A 22,545-nucleotide genomic window follows, 5' to 3' on the forward strand; every position below is an offset into this window, starting at 1 on the left:
CCCCCCCAAAGTCCATCACACATGCTCGCAACATGTCCTCAGGCTTCTGAATCGTCCGCTCATTCATGCCCGTCTGTCTGCGGATGGTATGCGGTACTGAAGTGCAACCGGGTACCCAAATCCTCATGAAATTTCTTCCAGAACTTGGAAGTAAAGCGCACATCTCAATCTGACACTATCGAGGTCGGTACTCTAGGCCGAGCTACCACCTCTTTCACATAAATCTCGGCCAATCTCTCCATAGAAAAACTCTCACTAATAGCAAGGAAGTGAGCACTCTTCGTCAGCCGATCCACAATCACCCATATCGTGTCAACCCCACGCGTATTCCTTGGTAACTTGGTGATAAAGTCCATAGAAATCTATTCCCATTTCCACCGGGGGATCTCTAGAGGCTGTAAAGGACCATGTGGACGCTAGTGCTTCGCATTAACCCGACGACAGGTCAAGCACCTCTCTACAACCCATGTCACGTCTCTCTTCATATAGGGCCTCCAATAATCTCTTTTTAGGTCCAAATACATCTTTGTGGCCCCTGGGTGGATCGAGAATCTCGATCTATGCGCCTCCTACATCAATATACGACGAGCTCCACCTGCATAGGGCACCCAAATCCACCTGTGGAAGGTCATAAGCCCACGACTGGCCGTCACAAACTCGGACACCTGCCCAATCACTCACTCTCTCTTGCGGTTTTCCAGCCTCATAGCCTCCACCTGAGCCTCTTGGATGGTATCCAAAACTGGAGTCATCACCGTCATTCTCATACATAAATCCCGGATCGGAGCGCTCTCGGCCCTACGACTCAAGGCATCGGCTACAACATTAGCCTTGCCTGGGTGATATAAGATCTCACAGTCGTAGTCTTTCACTACATCCAACCATATCCTCTATCTCATATTCAGATTGGGCTGATTCATCAGATACTTCAGGCTCTTATGGTCCGTGTAAATGGTACACCGGATACCATAAAGATAGTGGCGCCAAATCTTGAGGGCGAACACTACTTCCCCTAAACTCCAAATCATGGGTAGGATACCTAGTCTCATGAGGCTTCAACTGCCTCGACGCATATGCTATCACATGGCCTCTCTACATCAACACTACACCCATCCCCGAAATGGAAGCATCGCAATAGACTACGAAGTCCTCCACTCCCTCTGGAAGTGCTAACACTAGAGCTTCGCGCAATCTCTGGCGAAGAGTCTCAAATGATGTCTTCTACTCAGTTCCCCAAACAAAAGTAACACCCTTCCGGGTCAATCTGGTAAGAGGAATTGCAATCTTGGAAAAATATCTTATAAATCTCCGATAGTAGCCAACCAATCCCAGAAAACTCCTAATCTCGGATGGGGACCTCGGCACCTCCCATCGCATAACCGCCTCAATCTTGTCTGGATCGACCAATATCCCATTCTGATTAACGAGATGCCCCAGGAACTGGACCTCTCGTAACCAAAAATCACACTTGGAGAATTTGACATACAACCTCTACAATGTCAATACCCCAAGAACCTCTCGCAGATGCTCATCATGTTGTTCTCTGGACCTTGAATACACCAAGATGTCATCGATGAACATGATCACCGACCGATCCAACATAGGCCTGCACACCTGGTTCATGAAATCCATGAACGCTGCCAGTGCGTTGGTGAGCCCGAAAGGCATCACCACAAACTCGTAATGCCCATAACGAGTTCTAAAGGCTGTCTTTTGAATATCCTCTTCGCATACTCTCATCTGGTGATATCCAGATCTCAAATCAATCTTGGAGAACCAAGATGCCCCTACAACTGATCAAATAAATCATCGATCCTCGGAAGTGGATAACGGTTCTTGACCGTTAGCTTGTTCAACTCCCGGTAATCAATACACATCCGGTGCGAACCATCATTTTTCTTGACAAAAAGGATCGCCACTCCCCACGGCGAGCTACTCGGTCAAATGAATCCCTTCCCTAGCAGCTCCTGAAGCTGTAAGGATAACTCCTGCATCTCTGGTGGCGCAAGGCGATAAGGTGCCTTGGCGATAGGCGCCGCTCCCGGAACCAAATCAATCCGAAACTCCACTTACCTCTCCGGAGGCACACCCAGCAACTCCTCGGGAAAAACATCAGGAAACTCGCACACTATCGGAACCTCGGAAATAGAATTATGCCTCTCTAAAACAATCCGCGTATCCATCACGTATGCTAAGAAACCCATACAACCCTACTGCGAACTCTGTCTCGCCCTGGCAGCAGAGTAGAAGGCTGACCCAGATCTGGTACCCTCACCATACACTGTAAGCACTCCCCCACTAGGGTCTCGTGTAGTCACCAACAGCCGCTCGTAGTCGATCACTGCTCCAAAACGGCTCAACCAATCCATGCCCACAATGACACAGACATCACCCATCGCGATCGGTACTAGGTCAATTGGAAACTCGACACCAAAAATCTCCAGCACACATCCTCGGAATACATCAGTAGTAAAAACCGCATGCTCATCAATTATAGAAACCCTCAGAGGTCGACTAAACGCCTCACGTTGGATACTGATGTGACGACTAAAAGCTAAAGACACGAAGGATCGACTCGCACCCGAATCAAATAACACCAAATCTAGTATAGAACTCACAAGAAATGTACCTAAATATAGCACAGAATAAGCACAATAAATCTCAAAATAAAGAATAAAGAAATACATACTAGCCACGACATCAGGTGCTGCGCGGACCTCCTCCGCTGTCAGCTGAAAAGCTCTCCCATGAGCTCTCGGAACCTCGACCTTCACTGGCCGAACATCAGTGATACGCAAAGCAACAGGAGTGGAACCCTGGGCTGATCCCTGAACAAGCTGAGGACACTCGGCCTTCCGATGGACGGTCTGGTTGCAGTGAAAGCAGACTGCAAATCCCTTGGGGCAATCCTTCTCCATATGCCCTTCCTTGCCACACTTGTAGCAAATCCCTGTCCGGCAAAAACCCTCATTACTATTTCCGTACTTGCCACAAGCACGACCCTTCTGGCTTCCTGACCTCAAATCAGTGGGCTTAGCCTGCTTAGCTATTGGTTGTGACTGCACCGGTCGCGCGGTCTCTCCCCTGAGACTCCGCATCCTTCCTGGCCTGAGTCTCCAACTCGATCTCCCTCCTCCTGGAAATTGCCTGAAGCTCATCATATGTCCGATAAGACGAGTTCGCCACGAACTCTCGAATATCCCTCCTCAGAATGCTCAAATACCGGCTCATGTGTGCCTGCTCAGTCGACACATGCTTAGAGCAGAACAACGCCCTCTTGTGAAACATCCGAGTAATCTCAGTCACTGACTTTGTCTTCTGTATAAGAGATAGAAACTCATGGGCCAAACATTCCCTCTATACCGGGGGAACATACTCATCTCGAAACATCCCAACAAACCTCTCCCAAGACACTGCAGTATGCTCTGCAGGAGTAAACCCAGATGTCACGAACTTCCACCAGTCCTTCGCTCCTAGGTGAAGCTGGTTCAGCACGAACCGCACCCTCAAATGCGTTGGACATGAACAAGTATAGAAACATCCCTCGATGTCAGAGATCCATCTCATCGTAGCAATCGGATCCTGAGTCTCATCAAACTCTGGTGGCTTCGTGTTGCTAAACTCCCGATACAGCAACGAGTCACCCTCCTATGGCTTGGCTGCAGCATCAGCCGCCTCTGAAGCAGCAACATATCGCTCATCAAATATATCGATCAGAGTGATCTTAATAGACCCAAACATCTCTGGAATAGCCTCCCGAATGGCTGTGGCCACCTTGTCATGAATCATCCTGCAAATCTCGTCATCGCTAACTCCGTTGCTCTCTGGGGTGTGGCGTGTAGCTACCATGATGTCTCTGAAACACAACACAAAATCATCAGAGACTTGATCGAGTATACTCACACTCGATCACTCGCCCATACTTGTTCCTTAGCGTCTTACTTAGCCTGCCTGCAGATCTGGTGCTTTCAGTAGTACGGGTCTAATACTACCTTCCATACCAAGCCTGTAGTCACCCCAAGCCCTCCTCCTAGGATTCTAATTCACAAATTCTCTTTATCTCACAAATCACAGACTACTCTCTCAGAAAACCCCTCTCAATCTCGTCTAGGTATCTCTCCCCTATATCATCTCCTGACTCAGAACTCGACACATACTCATAACAAATAGCAGATAACATTGATCAAAAGCATCTCCTAGGATAAGGCATCACAAATCAGGCAACTCTAGCCCTAGAATATGAAATACTAGGCCTACTTTATATCATGCAATTCTAACAGAATATTTCATAAATATCTCATAACACAAAAGTAAGGATATTTTGGGAAATCAATGTTCGGGCTCTGGTTGATTGTACACACCGCTCCAAATCATTTTCTTTTAAAACTCTTTCTCGTTTTAGAAAATCGTTTCTGTTGGGAAAATTTTCTCAAATCCTCAATTTGAGTCCAAACACACCTGAAGGTGCATCCGAATCCCTCAAACCAAGGCTCTGATACCAACTTGTAACACCGAAAATTTTCATAACAAATTTTCTTTCATTTTCGAACAAAATAAACACATGTCGCATTTCCCAAACGTCTGAAGTATCAACACTAACACATTTTATATCAAAAGTTGTTTATTACAAAATCCAGGATCCTCCAAAACATGTCTCCAATGCGAGTGTGTGTACAATCAAGTCGGGGCCTTCCTGCGATCATCGAAACTACCTGAAACACATAACACATAACATGGTAAGCACGAAGCTTAGTGAGTTCTCCAAAATACCACACACAGCTCAATAGCCACTATTGGCTATAACTCAATAAGACCCTCCGGTCTATGTGTCTCAGCGGGACCCTCCGGTCTCAACTTAGTAAACTTATAATAACAATACTCAACATAAATCACAAAAACATAATGCAGAATATCAAATACACAGATAGCACAATAAACATCTCAATCACACAATACCACTCATGGTAAGTATAGTGAGAAGACTCACCTTGCAAGAAATCAGCAAATCTCGAACTTAAATCACCAGTCTAGCCTCTGCCTAATATACACGACAATTATCCCTAATTAACCACGGCTCTCAAGAGGCTACACTAACTCATAGAAGGGCAAAAGACCACTTTACCGCTCAATGGCCATAAATGTCCACAAATTAACCAAACCCTAAAAGTCAACCAAAAGTCAACGACAGGGAGTACGCTGCGCGTACCAGCTCTCTACGCTGGGCGTACTCGGCTGCCATGCAGGCATCGGGGATGCGCGACCCCTATGATGCGCGTATTGGAATTACGCCCGGCTTATGCTCCAATTTCACCCTTCTCACTCGTTTGGTCTTAACCAGTTCTGACCTTGGGTCATATTAAAGATCTAGACTCCCTAATAGCTCTTAACCCATGAAGTCAGTGACTTTAAGCCTTTGCATGGTTGATATGGTCACAAACACAGAAAATATTCACTCTTTTGTCTCAAGAAGCTCATAACTCATGCATGGATTGATTCCAATAACCAAGATTGGATTTTTATGACATTACACCACTAATACACTCAAAGGGGGTTGGTTCTAGTCGCTGGAGCTCAAGATCTCACAAAGTCTCCACCTTTTTAGGATACAACCCTAAAATACTCTACTATGATGCTCATAACAAAAGAGTGGTAAAGTTTGAAGCTTTATACCTCTATATGAAGCTCCCAACTCAGATATGCTCAGATCCAAGAGCTTGGACTCCCACTCCTTTTACTCAAAAGCTTTCTCTTCTCTTCAAGAACACACAAGAACTCTCAAAGGCTCAGAAATGAACTCACAAGCTCTAAAACGAGGGTTAGGGCACACCTAGCCAGAAATGAGGCCATCATATCCTTTATTTAGGGGACTCACCCTAAATTAGGGTTTTCACTCTGGGCCTAGTACGCCTAGCGTACCCACTGGTACGCCCAACGTACTAGGTGGCTTCAGCGTCAAATGCACGCTTATGAGTACGTTGAGCGTACTCTCTTATACACCCCACATACTCATTCACCACCTTTTCTCAATGAAGGGCTTAAATGGACAAGTGCTCAAAGATCAAGGGTTACAAGATATACCTGGACCTGGGATGTTACAAGCTAACTCATAGGGAATATGACTTGTTAAGGTAATTAACTTTTTAGTTTGTTCACATCTGGGTAACTATTTTGTTTTGTACACATCTAGGTAACAAACTTTTTTGGAAGTGTTCACATATGACCATTATGACTTGTTGTAGCAAGTTACATCCGATCATAATAATCATATGCGAACACTTTCAACAAGTTTGTTACCTAGATGTCTACAAAAAAAAATAGTTAGCCAAATATGAATAAAACGAAAAGTAAAAGTAAATTACATGAATGGTCCCTGTGGTTTGGGGGCATTTATGTGTTTGATCGCTAACTTATTTTTTTTTAACTCGTATGGTCCCTAGTATCTATTTTTGTTGCGCTTGCTTCATGTATTACCTAAAAAGACTATTGTGCCCTTATTAGAATTTAAGAATACTTCTACTCACTATTCTAATGACTTTGTAAAACGAATTTTTAAAAAATAAGGTGTTTTAGATACCAAACTTGATTTTAAAAGATTAAAAGTTTTTTAAAAAAATGTTGAACATAATATGATCCAAATAGACACTATTCAAAATATTATAATTCAATATGTTTATGATCCTTAACTTGTTATGATCAAAAAATATTTTGATTCAAATATTTAACGATCATTGATTATTATATTTTTTATTATTTAAAATTAAATAATTCAAAAAATATAATGATCCAAATGTTGTATTGAACAAAAACTTTATTTAATTCAATATATTATGATCCAAATTAATATGATCAAAAAATGTATGATGCATAATATCGTTATGATTCAAAATTTTATGATCCAAAAATATTATGATTTAAGAAAAGTATGAAGGAAATATTATGATCCTTAGTATTTTTCTTATTTAAAATTTTACAATTGTTAAACATTAAAAACTCAAATCGATATTTAGTTTAAAAAAAACATCCAAAAAATCCCTACTATCTTCAGGTGTGTAGTAAAGACATTTAAAAAAAACTATAAACGAAAAAATTTTAAAAATGAAAAAAAACGAAAACAAAAAATTAAAAACATTAAAACCGAACATATATCTATTTAAAAAAAATTCATTTTGTTTTAACAAATAAACAAAAAATATAACAGTAAAAACGAAAAACAAACCAAACTAAATGAAAAAGAAAAGAAAAACCGATTTAAATGACGTTCCATGGACGTGCATCACACATGATTATTCTCTCAAGTCCGTATTACGTTCCATGCACGTACATCGCGTGCGAACACGTCACGACCAAGTAAATGTGTTTGAGGTTTGTGACATTGACGAAATGATTGGTGGAGAATAGTTATCGCAGTTCCTACAAAATTTTGGATTTCTACCCGATACGGACCCTATATATATATATATATATATATATATATATATATATATATATATATATATATATATATATATATATATATATATATATATATATATATATATATATATATATATATATATATATATATATATGATCCAAAAGCTTTTTGATTGGTTTCCACTTGGAATATAACATGAAGGAATTTTAGACTAGCCTAGATTTTCCTTTGGGAGAAAGAAAATGTCTTGGTTGAAAACAAGACATTATAAATTTAGGGAAATAAACGAATCGAACCTTTAATGGATCGTTCTGCAAAAAGTTTGTTTTTATTTGTTTATTTAATAAATGAACGAACACAAACTAAAATTCTCGGTTTTTTTAATTAAATGAACAAACATGAACAATTTTCTTGTTCGTTCATTTATGTATGTGAATATTCGTTTAAGTTTATTTATGTTTATATATATACAATTTTTTTTATTACATTACTTTATTATATCTTCGTTTAAATTCATATATATTGAGTTGTATTTGTTTATCTTTGTTCGTTTAGCATGTTCACGAACATAAACAAGTGAATATGAACAATATAATCTGTTAAACGAATGAGCATAAGTAAGAAAATTTATTCGTGTTTGTTCGATTATTTAGCTAACCTAAAAAACGAACTTGAACAAGCCATTGTAGGTATTTTGTTCGGTTGATTTACAAACCTTAATTACCATATATCTTTCATATGTATTTCCGCAAAAAGAAAATAAATAAATAAATAAATAAATAAAAACTTTATGTATCTGTTAGATCTCCCAGTTTATTTAATTGATTAGTACACTATGCTTCTCTGTTATATTTAAAAGTATATATAATATTATCCATGCTACAGCTTGTATTCTTAAATTACACTAAAGGACTACTTTATCCATCTGTTAGATCTCTCATTTATTTTAATTGATTAATACATTGTGTTTCTTTGTTATATTTAAAAAGTATGTATAATATTATCCATGCTACATGTTCTTTTTAGATTTAAACCTATCACTAAGCTATAAAATTATGATAGAAAATAGGAATAAACCATTTGAATTCATTATAAACATAAAAATCTAAAAAGATACGGCAATTTCATTCTGTCAAATCTTTTTAATAAAATATATTTGAGCGTTCAACATGTGGTATGCAAAAGAGAATAATGTGTATGTTTTAATCCTTAACATTTTAATTGGAGTTTGGGCTTAAAATAGCTCTATATATAAATAATATAAACTAGGTGGGAAACCCCGCTCCGCGGGGTTCGGAACAAACAAATTTACGGAACACACATGATTATTGATAATTTGTTTTGGTTGTTTGTGGGTATGCTTTCGCATGTGGAATGAAGACTGACCAAAATGGTTGCATATACATAGAACACTAAAAGAACGCATAGATGTTTATGCGATAGAAAAAAAATCAGCCATCTTCACCTTTGAAATCAAGTCAGTAAAATCCACTTACTCATCTAATATTACAAACAAAAAAGCAAGCAAAATATTTAAATGTATGAAATAGCAATGTACTTTTATTGATAAGTTTATGATGTCTTACTTTCTCCATTCCTTTAGCAAATACCTGCAGAAAGAAAAGAAGATAAACAAAAAAATTTAACCTAAAAATAAGAAGATCAAAGTGAAAGGAATAGAACGCAGTTCATTGATGATTTTTTGGATAATAGAAGCAAAAGCTTCAATCTGTAAGGCATGTTATATGTTTTTTTTTTCATTTTTGTTTAACTTTTCTTGTTAACTAACATGAATACCGATATTTAATAAAACTTGCAACATTCATGGTGATCCAATGGACATAAATTATAGCCAAAACTTTCTAACAGAATTATCATAGGGCGCTGCACAAATAACACAGATCACAACAACAATCAAGACATTCAAGACAAGTAAGAGCAATGTAGATCTGTGCGATAGCTAGTGTGCAATGCTCGCTTTTGAGTTGAGACCACATCTTTTTTACACACCTCCAACACCACCAATTAACGAATATCCCCCAACATGATGTTGCAGCCTCCACCACCCTTTTTGCAGTTTTTATTAACTTTATGTCTTCGATTCCTGGAGGTAGATTTGCAACAGTATGTCACGGACCAAGTTTCTGGAAAATTCCACGGACGTCTAGAGAACTCTGGAACGATCAAGTATACTCGAGAAATCTTCGGATAGATCAAGAATGCTCTACGAGACCCTGGAAGGTGCTAGAATATTACAAATGTCCGTGGAATAAAGGAGAACGATCCGGAATAAATGAAGAAGACACTAGACGAAACTAGAATTAACCGGAAGACTTTGGAAGGATCTAGAACACGCTAGATCATACAAGAACGATTTGGATAATGACGGGAAGACTTAGAGATTTCTAGAGCATCGTATACAAGTTTACAACATTCTAGAGTCTTGTAAAATCCATGTATATAATAGGAAGAGTCTAGATTAGTCATGAGTGATCGGGACCTAGAAACTTCCATTTGAGGAGGTGTAAGGTTCCTATAAATAGGGGGAGGACTCATTTGTCCAAACCATCAAGAAGTTGCCTTGTAAAGAAGTTGAGTTATATAATAGAAGCTTTCTTGAAGTGTCCCTTGTTGTAACTCTTGCTTCCTAAGTTCGTTAGTACATCTAGATCGTCGAAGTTAGCTTGACTTAGTCGGAGAAGCACTAAGTGGCACACGGTATCGACTAGTCTAAAAGAGTCATCCCGTGACACGTGGTATCAGAGCCGGAGTTCGTACAAGCAAGAGATGATGACTACGGAAGCAGGAAGTAGTGAAGTCGCAAACGTGCCCCCTGTTGTCGAAGAGAAAGGAAGAAAGTCCAGGAAGAGGGACCAATCGATAGATGCCTTGGCAAGCTTAGAGAACAAGCTTACAAGGACAGAGATTAACGTCGGTGAGATCCTTGAATGGAAGGATACCGTCGATCAGTTCGTTGCCGAGATAAGTGACACGAGCGATGGATTGAAGGAGACCATCGGTGTCATAAAGGAAGAAGTCCTTGGCCTTATTAACACTCTGCAGAGCGAGTTCCGTGAGAAGGTAGACGCATTACAAGCCGAAGTAAACCTGTGCAAGGCAGCAATCACTGGAGGGACCATTGCAAGAACATTTCCGCACACAGAAGCACCCAGACCATTGAAGTATGGAGGTAAACGCGACCCCAAAGAACTTGACGAATTCTTTTGGTCGATGGAATGCTACTTCAATGCTAGTCAAGTGAAGGACGACAAGACGAAGGTAGATACAGCCGTACTTTATCTATGCGAGAGTGCAGCTCTATGGTGGCGAAGGAAGCATGGTGATATTGAGAAAGGATTATATACCATAGACACATGGGAAGAATTCAAGAGGCAACTCAAGAGACAATTCTGCCCACACAATGCTGAAGACATAGCGATGAAGAAACTTCGTGGGCTAAAGCATACGGGATCCATCCGAGACTATATAGTCGAGTTCACGAGCTTGATGCTAGATTTACCCGACATGCAGGAGAAGGACAAACTTTTCTGTTTCATGGATGGACTACAATCTTGGTCCTACAACGAGCTCAAGAGGAGAAATGTCAAAGACATTGACGAAGCTATTGCCATGGCAGAAGATCTAATGGAATTTCGAAAAGAAAGCACGGTTAAGAAGAATAGTGGGGGAAAACAAACTATGACGAAACCGGAACCAAAATAAAACACATCCCAACCTTTAAATACGAAAGGAAAAGAAATCGAAGGAAGAAACTGAAGAGAAGAGCGAAAGGAGATCAAGTGCTACTTGTGTGATGGTCCTCACTTGATCCGAGACTGTCCGAAGAAAAAGACCTTCTATGCGATGGTTTTGCAAGAAGAAGAAGACGAAGCACAAATAAGCTCAATGCGCTTTCTGAACTCAGTATCAAAAGATGAGATAAAATCTTCTAAGAAGGAAGAAAATAAAGGAGGGGGTCTCATGTGCATCGAAGTTAAAGTGAATGCAAGGAACACTAAGGCGCTAGTAGATTCCGGAGCAACGCATAGTTTCATCGCAGAGGAAGAAGCTAAGAAGTTGGGTATTCACTATACAAAGGAGTTAGGTCGGTTGAAAGTTGTCAACTCTCCATCCAATCCGATCCTCGGAGTTTCTCGTGGAATACCCATGAAGATTGCAGAATGGAAAGGGACCATCGACTTGATAGTGGTTCCGATGGACGACTATCGCATGGTACTAGGAATGGACTTCCTAGATATGGTATGTCCTTGGTCGTTTGAAAGAGACAACACCTTGTAAAGAAGTTGAGTTATATAATAGAAGCTTTCTTAAAGTGTCCCTTATCGTAAATCTTGCTTCCTAAGTTCGTTAGTACATCTAGATCGTCGAAGTTAGCCTGACTTAGTCGGAGAATCACTAAGTGGCACACGGTATCGACTAGTCTAAAAGAGTCATCCCGTGACAAGTAGCCTTTAAGTTACCAAATCCAACACATGGATTCCTCAGGCATATCACCTTCTCATTTCCCAATTTTGAACATTTCTGCAATCCAATAAACATTACATTAATTAAAGTTGGATAAATCAAGATTTCCACTTGGGTTTTCTGCAATGATACCCGTACCTCCTCTAGTAGAAGAGATTGGAGGGTAGTCGGCTATAAATATTAAAAGGCAGTATAGTTGGAGATAAGCGTTCACATTCTAATACAACAGTAAAATAGAAAGTGTTTAGAAAGTAAAGAACAATGCAATGGATAAAATAATAGCATATTAAAAATGCAATACCAAATACAAGGGCAAATTGGGAAAGGATAAATATGGTAAAAAAACCGGATGAGAACCAGAAAAGTATGTATGCTTAACAGGAGTGAATTGGGAAATAACAAAAAAATTAGCATATTCATGTGATGAAATGACAGAAGTCTATATGCTTTTCGTTGGCATATGGAGTCATAAATATCCCATATAGCAGGTTGGACAGAATAAAATAATATTGTTAGTTGCATTAAAATTGGTCGTGGTTGGGGCATATATCTAGAGTTATATTTGTGAGAAATGATAACATAAATTAAAAAAATTATTTATAGAAGTTTAGATACATTTCTTGGCATATACATGCAAAGATATCCCATATAGCAGGTTGGACGGAATAAAATAAAATTGTTAGTTGCAGTAAAATTGGTTCTGAGTGGAACATATATGGAGAAGAAAATTATCTACAATTGAATAGAAAAAAAAATTTACATGACAAACGAAAGGAAAAGAGTAGGGTATAAAAGACGGGTAAATTGGTAAATAACAAAGAAATTTGCATATTTATGTGATCAAATGAAGACAGTAAAATACTTAATGTTTACAAAGCAGAAAACAATGCAATGGATAAAAAAATTAACAAACTAAACAGACAATACTAAACATAGGAGCAAGTTGGGAAGGATAAAAATTTAGCATATTAAGCAGATATTAGTTTTCTGTAATGGAAGTACTATGATAGAAAACATAGTGATAAGGGAATACAGTGAAAAAAAAGCGGATAAGAACTGGAGAACTCTGTTTACATATATTCATGAGATCAAATGATAGAAGTTTAGATACTTTTGTTTGACATATGGATTTACGGATATCCCACATAACAGGTTGGACAGAATAGAATAAAATTCTTGGCAACACTAAAATTGGTTCTAATAGGGGCATATATGGAGAAGAAAATTATCCAAAAGTGAATAGAAAAAAAATTGTTACATGACAAATGAAAGAAAAAGAGTAGGATATAAAAGACAGGGGTAAATTGGTAAATAACAAAGAAATTTGCATATTTATGTGATCAAATGACGACAGTAAAATAGTTAATGTTTAGAAAGCAGAAAACAACGCAATGGATAAAAAATTAGCATACTAAAGACACAATAGTAAACACAGGGGCAAATTGGGAAAGGATAAAAATTTAGCATATTAATCGGATATTATTTTTTTGTAATGGAAATAGTATGACAGAAAACATAGTGATAAAGGAATACAGCGAAAAAAGGAGGATAAGAACTGGAAAAGTCTGCTTACATAGCAGGGGTAAAATGAGAAATAGCAAAGAAATTAGCATATTCATGAGATCAAATGACAGAATTTTAGGTACTTTTGCTTGACATATGGATTTACATTTGTAAGAAAAGGTGACAATGCATTATTAAACAGCCTTTGCAAACGATCACCAATTAAATCTGGCAAATAAACAATGTCCATAAAATTAAAAGAATTAAGAAACTTAACAATAATATGAGACTATAAGCTCATTGGAATTTGATTAAACTGACCTACATCATATGCATGATCATAATATCCCCTTCCAATATGAGCAAGCATTGGCAATAAATGATGATTCAATATGAACCTGGAAATGGAAAGAATAACATGTTAATGAATTAATATAAACAATTTTGTTTTTTAAAGAAGAAAGGCCACCTATTCCAAATGCGAAAATCCGGGGAGAACTCAAGCCACCATCTACATGGCCGAATTTCATCATATTACAAATATCTCTTTCATCTTCAACAGTACCATCAGCTATGAGAAAAATGAGAGGAATAAGTCCACTATTTTTACCAACCATCTCAACTGCCTGGATATAAAGATCACACAATATCATTTAGCAAAATAAATTGATGAGATATTATCAAGATCATGTACACAATATATAAATTCACCTGTTTCAGTGGGAACATCAAGTTTGTATCTCCTTCTGCAACCAATGTTTTCAACATCCATTCACATGCATTTCTGATTGTTTCTCCTGTTGCCAACTCAAGTGAAGATGAGAATGATTAAATATCTTCATTGAAGGCTATGATGTTAAACAAATCTTGTTGATTAAGCTTTAAAAGGGATGTTATAATCGCATGTTTAGATTTCTCAAAAGGGACACCTCTCATGTTAATGGAAACATAATAAAAACGTAAGCCCAATTGTCGAAATTCGATGTAATAACCGAAAAACAGAATCTAATATCATAGCAATCTTAAAATTCCTAACAATATGGAAATCCAAATGAAAAAATTACACTCCAAATCGAAGCACATCATATTTCAAATCCGAAATGAAAACCTCGTTACCTGCAAATCAGAAATTGGCGGTGGTGTAGAGGTTCAACCCTAAATCAACAGTGAGATTGGGGAGAACCACAATGAACATAGCAGGAGCAAATAATAATGGGAAGATATAGAGGAAGAAAGCGATGCAGAGACGTTTGATCCAGAAAAACCGGAGGAGGACGGGTTTCCAGTTGAAGCCAACAGCCGGCTTCTTAGAAGATGCAGATGCAGTTAGCTGGAGCAAGGCGGTGGAGGTGTTGATAGTGCGTCCAGGGTTTAATTATGAAGACGATGTATGAAATCGGTGAGAGGGGATGAACATGTGAGAGGAGATGCAGATGTAGTTACCTAGGTAATCAATTTCAAATGAAGAAGAAGGGAAAGGAAGTTGGAGGAGCCACACGAGTTCTACAGCTTTTGGTAGACCGATACTTGTGGATAAAGTGGATGCAGTGGATTGGACGGTGGTGGCGATGAACTATAGCGGAGGAAGGAAGAAAGAGAACAGAAAGTTTGGATAAGAAGCGGTGGAAGGAAGAAACCGGAAGGATCGATTAACATAATGGTGTGGGGATAAAATCACCGGGAAACCGGGACTGTTCGAACACGAAGACGGTGGGGAAGATATGCAATAAGACAAGCGGTGGGGGAAGGATCTAGGAAGCAGGCCACAAATCCGAATTTGGAGAATAAATCAGTGAAGCCAATTAAGATCAACACGTATACAAAAGAATATATAAGATGACATAAAATAACCCCTAAAAGAAAAGAAACACAGTTGGAAAACCAAAGGACCATTTCTACCAAAAAAAACATGTTCACTGTAGCTAAGATGAGAGAATTTTAATATATATATATATATATATATATATATATATATATATATATATATATATATATATATATATATATATATATATATATATATATATATAATGAGGTACTTAGGTAAAAGTAATGAAAAAATCTATTAAAATAACCCCTAAAAGAAAAGAAACACAGTTGGAAAACCAAATGACCATTTCTGCCAAAAAAAAACCATGTTCACTGTAGCTAAGATGAGAGAACTTTAATATATATATATATATATATATATATATATATATATATATATATATATAATGAAAAAATCTATTTACTTATAATCTAATGTAAAACATAGTTATAATATTAGAAAAGAAGAATCATGTCAATTTTTATTTAGTTATAATGTAAAAAAAATTGTTGAATAATAATTTTAAAAAAATACAAGTATAAAAGTTAAAGGTTGTTCACATAAAAATTATTAGTTTAATCCTAAATTTGCAATTTATTCTAACATTTTTTTTGTTATCTTTTTGCCATTAATTAAAAAATGTTTTATTTATTAAGTTTTAGGAGAACATCAACAAATTATTGCCTAGTTTGCGGCTTCATTGACTCGACACTCAAACATGGATTAGTGATGTGACATGTTGATTAGATCGCCACACCAACTCATCTATCTCTTTTAATAAATAAAACCTAAAAATGACACATGTCAGTTTTTTAGAATGGTTCTTTGACACGTGATAATTTTCTATGATTTTTATTATTTCCTTTTTTTTGGTAATAAATCAAATTCAATTCAAATTTTGAGAATACAAAATCATATCCTAATAACATTATTATGTTTATTTTGCTTAACAAATTAATTCATAATTACTTACGATCATCAATATCCTGTTTTTTTTTTTTTACATTTATTATTTTTTTATCTATATAAAATTTTAAATATACCGACCATGGTTTCCACGAGTTATAACCTTGTATTAAAATACATGTATATAAATTAAAGATTATTGAAATAAAAATCTTTAAGTCTAGCCCTAAGTTTGCAATTTACCTTGGCACTTTTTTTTTGTTACTCTTTTGTTATTAACTAGATCATGACCCGCTTTAAACGCGGGGAACATAAATTAAATACATATTACATTAATAGGTGTAAGAAGAAGGAGAACAGGATTAAGAACAAAGTAATATACAAGAAATTGTAGAAGAAGGAGAACAGTGTAAAGAAAGAACATAGAAAAAAGAATTATAGAATAAGATCGTTGAAGAAGAATACTGTGAATTATACGACTCAATCCAAAATCGTAAGAAGAAAAACTTCAATGTAATCGTATATATAAGTTTTTTTTCAATAAGGAAATCATTATCTTCCAAAAAAATGAGATCCTAAAATATTATCTTGGAGATTTTCGGTTATTCATTTGGAAAAAAATGATATCATTTATATTGAATCAAAATTTCAAATTAATTGAATTGTTTAATTTATGAGTTTTAAATTCAAAATCATTATCTCAAATTGATTTATTTTACGTGGGATATTGATATGTGCATAATTAGTTAATTATTTAACGTATATTCTTAGTTATTTTTGATTGATTATGAGAATAATGTGGACAAAAGGTGCTTAAAATGTTGTGAATTGTGTTTTCAGTCCAAAAGATATGTTTGGAGGCAAAAAGGAGAAAAGGAAAGCAAGTGAAGATAAAAGAGTGAAAGAAGGAGTCCTACTCGGCGAGTAGATCGACCCTACTCGGCGAGTGCCCGACGATATGCCAGAAGATAACTACAATTGCAAATTCAAGACGGATAAGTATGGACCTACTCGGCGAGTTGATTCTGTTACTCGCCGAGTACCCCCTGTTTTGGGATATCTATAAAAGACGAATCCTTATTCCATAAGAAGGCATTCCTGGCGATTTTTGAAGGATGAGCTGCGACTAAAAGGTACAGAAGGCGCTAAGGAACCCTAGGCTTCAAGAGTTGGAAGAATTCAAGCAATTAGGTTAATTCTACCACTTAGACTTAGGAATTAAACATGTTTGCTTCCATAAACTTTGTTTTTATGCTTGTTTCTACTGCAACTATGAGCTAAACTCGTTTTTTTTGTTTCTGTTTGGGGAATACCAAAGAACTCCTATGGTTTAATTATTGATTCTTGTTTAATTGTCTATTGGTGATTTATTAAATTAAGTTTGTTAAAGAACCTTATGTATTAATCACTACTATTTTCTGTTAATTGGAAGGCAATTAGGTTGCATGAACATCACTTAATTGTTAACCTCATATGTCTATGTGAATGCTAAAATATATGCTTAGAAGTAATGATTATGAAACTAAGATTAATAAGAAAATAGGAAGATTAATGTGTGAGCTTGTTTGAGAAACCATCAACAAGAGGTTAATTGACTTAATAACTTAATTGACCATTACAAATCTTATTTAATCCAAATAATTATTCTAGGGAATTAATTAGTTTAAACACCTGATCAATGCTTAAATTAGTTAATTGTCTAAGGGTTAGGAGTAATGAACATGAACCTAACTATTATCATTGGTAACCAATAGCAATTAATCCACCTTAACTTAAATAACCATAGGAGTGAATTGGTTGAACCTAAATAGAAACATCTTTATCAAATTTGGTGAATAGTTGTTGCTTTAGTTAATTAGTTAATTTAGTTTGTTTAAGTTTCTAGTCTTGCAAAACTAGAGAAAAACCCTTTACTTTTATTATTTGTTTTAGTTAAAATTAGCTATTAGTTTAATTGTCCGTTCCCTGAGTTCGATACCTTACTTATCAATCTATACCACTTAAAGACAGGTTCACTGCCTTTGTGTGCTCAAATTACTAATAAAAAGTAGGGATAAAACTAGTTGGTTTTACAAACATCAAGTTTTTGGCGCCGTTGCCGGGGAACGGTTCTAAATAATTAAGCTAATTCCTAATTTTTTTCGATCCTTTGTGTGAGTTTACTTGCATAAAGTTCATTTATTGCAATTTAGTAACTAGTAATTAGGTTTTAGTATCTGTTTTAGTTAAGTTAAAACTTAAATTTTTTTTTGTGAAATATCACTGATACTCGCCGAGTGCACTCGCACCTACTCGGCGAGTAGCAGTTTAACCAGCAATTTTTTTTTACAATCTTTTTGTTCTTTTTACGTTTTTTTTTATTTGATGAATTTCAGGACTCTCATGACCAGAGGAGCAAACACACCACTGGTACCCCCGTTTGAAGATCCCAAATCCGAATTAAAAAGAAACAAAGGGAAGGACGTGGAGAGTTCAAGCACACCAAAGAAATCACCATTGTCCAACTTGAAGACTGTTTTTGGGAAAAAGAAGAGCAGTAAATCAGGAGCTTCTAGCGCTTCCTTGACAATTGAGGAGCCAATTCAAGAAGATATTGGATACGAGACCGAGGAAGAAGAGGAGGCAACGTACGAACAAGAAACCGAATCGGAGGAAGAGTTAGCATTCACTATGGCTAACATTGATGAAATTCCCATGGGGGAATGGAAGAAGAGGATGCGCGACGACCATGGCCTGGGACTTGTGCAGCCCGCAATTCCCGCAACTGCTACCTTCGAGCTAAAAGGTCATATCCTAGCTGCGCTTAAGGAAATACCTTTCTATGGGAAAGATCATAAAGATGCCTACAAACATTTGGATGAAGTAAATGATGTTGCTGATTATTTCAACATTCCAAATGTAACCCGCGAAACTCAACTACTTCGGATGCTTCCGGTAACCTTCAAGGGTGCTGCTAAAGACTGGCTCAAATCACTTCCCCCCGGGTCAGTCACTACTTGGGCCAAAATGAAGGAAGAATTTATAGATCACTTTTGCCCACCATCCAAAATAGCCAAACTCAAGAAGGCCATTGCAAACTTTGAACAGCAAGCTGGAGAATCTTTATATGAAGCATGGGAGAGGTACAAAAGTCTGCTACGAAATTGCCCACACCATGATCTAAACAGCCAGCAAGAAGTTTCCATCTTTTATGATGGAGTCAATGTCACAACCCGGCAGTTGCTAGACTCACAAGGCCCACTTACAAAGAAGCCACCCCCGGTGATTAAAGAATTAATTGAAGAATTCTCTAAACACTCTAGAGAATACCACAACCCTAGGAATGATGTCACGAAGGGAGCCGCGTACGCTGCTACTGAAGATTTATCCACGGTCATGGCCATGTTAAAAACCATGGATAGGAGAATGGACAAAATGGATCAAACTATCCATGCCATACGGGTGGGTTGTGAAAACTGCAATGGACCCCACCTCACTAGAGATTGCGATTTGGATGAGCACGGCAACAAAAAGGCACAAGTATGTTATTCGAGTGGTGACCGGTATGATGAAGACTAGCGCAAACAAAAGAAGGAGTGGCTGCCTTATGAAGAGTATAAGAAGGCCAAGGAGGAGAAGTACAGACAAAAAGGAAGAGGCTTTTACCAAAAGGAGGAGCCGGTGCAAGAGAGGAAGCCAAGCTTGGAAGATATGCTAACTAAATTTGTGGCCGCTTCCGAGAAAAGACATAATGACCATGATGCTGCTATCCAAGAAACAAGAACAATGCTCAGGAACCAGCAAGCATCCATCCACAACATAGAAACGCAGCTTGGGCAACTTGCTCAACAACTAAACCAAAGGTCACCGGGTGAGCTTCCTAGCAAAACCGAGAACAACCCACGAGGCGCACAAGTAAATATTGTTACCACAAGAAGTGGGAAGATTATTACTCCCCTGGCCCCCAGTCGAACAGAAGCGAACAAGGACTCACAGAAGGAAGGAACGGAAGTACAAGTCGAAAATCAACACTCACAATCTGAGAGTCCTACTCGCCGAGTAGGACCGATGGACTCGGCGAGTACCTCTGCTAAAACAAGTGATCAGCCACCCTTGAAACCATACCAGCCTCCAATGCCGTACCCAGCCCGAGCCAAGAAGGAGAAGCAGGAAGAGGAATATCATAAGTTTCTTGATCATATTAAAACTCTTCAAATAAACATTCCTTTCATTGAAGCCGTCATGCAAATGCCCAAGTATGCAAAGTTCCTTAAGGAACTCCTCACTAACAGAAGAAAGATGGAGGAAGTGCAGAAGGTAGTGCTTAATGAGAATTGCTCCGCCGCAATTACCAAAGAAGAAGGGTGATCCGGGGAGCTTAACTTTGCCTTGCCAATTTGGCAACTTGGCTGCAATTCATGCCTTAGCTGATTCTGGAGCAAGTGTGAACCTTATGCCATACTCGTTCTTTAAAAAGCTGGACCTCCCGGAGCCAAGGCCAATTCGAATGGCAATTCATTTGGCAAACAAGATGGTTACTTTTCCAAGAGGCATTTGTGAAGATTTTCTAGTAAAAGTAGACAAATTTGTCTTCCCGACTGATTTCATCATTCTCGACATGGAGGCGGACCCGCAAGTTCCAATCATCCTTGGAAGGCCCTTCCTCAACACCGCTAGCGCTATCGTAGACATGAGAGATTCTAAGCTCACATTGCGAGTTGGGGACGATTCAGTGACATTCGGGGTAGACCAAGCCATGAAGTACTCAAGGAATAGTGACGACACGGCTTTCTCAATCGACATGCTCGACGAAATATTGGAAGAAGACATACCTAAAGATTCCGGCAAATTTGCAGCTTTGGATGAAGAATTTGATCCAGAAAAGGACTTACTAGAGATTGAAAGACTGTTGGAAGAAGCAGAGTATGAAGAAATAAAGAAGCAAGCTGAAAGAACTACTCGCCGAGTTGACCCGATATACTCGCCGAGTACATCCGAAGAAAAGCCAGAAGTCGTGAATACAACCACCAACTCGCCGAGTACCAAACCTGCACTCGGCGAGTCCGTCACTATGCAAAACAAAATGGAGCTCAAAACACTACCTGATCATCTGGAGTATGCCTTTCTGGAAGAAGGAAATCAGAAGCCTGTGATCATAGCCTCGGACCTATCCAAAACAGAAAAAGAGGAGCTTGTACACGTGTTGAAGAAAAGGAAAAGAGCCATCGCATGGAGCATCTCCGACATCAAAGGAATAAGTCCATCCTACTGCTCTCACAAAATCAATTTAGAAGAAGGAGCAAGGCCGGTGGTGCAACATCAAAGACGATTAAACCCGAACATGCAAGAAGTCGTCAAGAAGGAGGTGGTCAAGCTTTTGGATGCAGGAATCATCTACTCCATCTCCGATAGTCCATGGGTAAGTCCGGTCCAAGTGGTGCCCAAGAAAGGAGGAATGACGGTCATTACCAACGAAAAGAACGAGTTAATTCCAACGCGAACGGTAACCGGTTGGCGAGTGTGCATCGATTATCGAAAGCTAAACGATGCCACTCGCAAAGACCATTTCCCCCTTCCTTTCATAGATCAAATGTTAGAGAGACTATCGGGCCATAGCTACTATTGCTTTTTAGATGGGTTTTCAGGGTATTTTCAAATACCCATAGACCCAATGGACCAAGAAAAGACCACCTTTACATGCCCCAGTGGAACTTTCGCCTATAGACGCATGCCATTTGGACTATGCAATGCACCTACGACATTTCAAAGGTGCATGACCGCCATATTCCATGATATGGTGGAAAAATTCATGGAGGTCTTTATGGATGACTTTTCTATATTCGGATCTTCTTTCAATAATTGCCTAACAAATCTTGACTCAATGCTTGCTAGATGTGAGAAAACCGACTTGGTCCTAAATTGGGAAAAGTGTCACTTCATGGTCAAGGAGGGTATAGTTTTGGGACATAAAGTCTCTAAAAAGGGAATAGAGGTGGATCGGGCAAAGATAGACACCATTGCAAAATTACCCCCACCAACTAATGTGAAGGGCATTAGAAGTTTTTTGGGACACGCAGGTTTTTACCGGCGTTTTATAAAAGATTTTTCCAAAATCACGAAACCTCTAACACAATTATTACTAAAAGATGCACCCTTTAATTTTACTAAAGAGTGTTTAGAGGCATTTGACTTTCTAAAGGAAAAATTAACTAATGCCCGGTCATTATAGCACCAAATTGGAACTTACCCTTCGAGATCATGTGTGACGCTAGTGACTATGCACTAGGAGCGGTCCTTGGACAAAGGGTTGATAAGCACTTTCAACCCATCTATTATGCAAGCAAGACCTTAAATCCCGCCCAAGAAAATTATACTACTACTGAAAAAGAACTGTTAGCCGTGGTTTACGCTTTTGACAAGTTTCGCCCTTACTTAGTTTTATCTAAAA

General features: G+C 38.0%; 1 non-coding gene across 1 annotated transcript; it reads right to left on the minus strand.

Moving 5' to 3' along the window:
• Positions 1 to 19,172: 19,172 nt before the first annotated feature.
• LOC128133981 (small nucleolar RNA R71) lies at positions 19,173 to 19,279 on the minus strand. The gene has a single exon (XR_008232305.1). It is a non-coding gene; the product is annotated as a small nucleolar RNA R71 (small nucleolar RNA).
• Between the last annotated feature and the right edge of the window lie 3,266 nt (positions 19,280 to 22,545).

The sequence above is a fragment of the Lactuca sativa genome, chromosome 4, assembly GCF_002870075.4.
Source record: "Lactuca sativa cultivar Salinas chromosome 4, Lsat_Salinas_v11, whole genome shotgun sequence".
NCBI classification, from domain to species: domain Eukaryota; kingdom Viridiplantae; phylum Streptophyta; class Magnoliopsida; order Asterales; family Asteraceae; genus Lactuca; species Lactuca sativa.